This window comes from Camelina sativa, chromosome 20, assembly GCF_030686135.1.
Source record: "Camelina sativa cultivar CO46 ecotype springtype chromosome 20, ASM3068613v1".
Lineage (NCBI taxonomy): Eukaryota > Viridiplantae > Streptophyta > Magnoliopsida > Brassicales > Brassicaceae > Camelina > Camelina sativa.
The window spans coordinates 11,687,345-11,687,996 of record NC_141899.1 but is presented as its reverse complement, the minus strand read 5'-3'; the positions used below and the strand labels follow the sequence as shown (position 1 = coordinate 11,687,996).

Below are 652 nucleotides of genomic sequence, written 5' to 3'. Positions count from 1 at the left end.
AAACCATGGTGTGGACACTGGCTGTGGTAACCCTTGAAACGCTCCCAGGCTTTACAGAACGATTCTGTGCTCTTCTGAGTGAAGCTGGAAATCTCATTTCTGAGACGTGCTGTTTTGGAGTTGGAGAAAAACTTGGCCAAGAATGCCTTCTTGCAGCCATCCCAGGTGGTGATTGATCCCTTGGGAAGGTTTTTCTCCCATTGATGAGCGTTGACTCCCAGGGAGAATGGGAAGAGGCGCAACTTGTAACCGTGCTCACTCACGCCGTTGATCTTGGTAAGACTACAAAGACGGTCGAACTCGTCCAAGTGGTCAAGTGGATCCTCCATAGGCAAACCGTGAAACTTGTTTCCTTGGATCATGGTGATCAGACCAATTTTGATCTCGAAGTTGTTGTTCTTCACGGCGGGAGGGACGATTCCAGCATGCTGAGTATGAGTGTTCGGCGCATCCCCGCACCAATGTTTTGCGGTCCCTGATGTGGTTCATGCTGTTGTTCCATAGTGACTTGTGCGGGATGATCTGTGGGTTGACGAGCTTGTCGTGGGCGTTGCAACCGATTGATTTCGTCGATAACAGGAACGAGATTCTGATGCCCTCTTGATATGGTGTGCATGCAAGGTTACAATCAACAGGTACCTGAGATGCAAAA

General features: G+C 49.4%; 1 non-coding gene across 1 annotated transcript; it reads left to right on the top strand.

Moving 5' to 3' along the window:
• LOC147918737 (small nucleolar RNA R71) lies at positions 1-107 on the top strand. The gene has a single exon (XR_015594228.1). It is a non-coding gene; the product is annotated as a small nucleolar RNA R71 (small nucleolar RNA).
• The last annotated feature ends 545 nt before the right edge of the window (positions 108-652 follow it).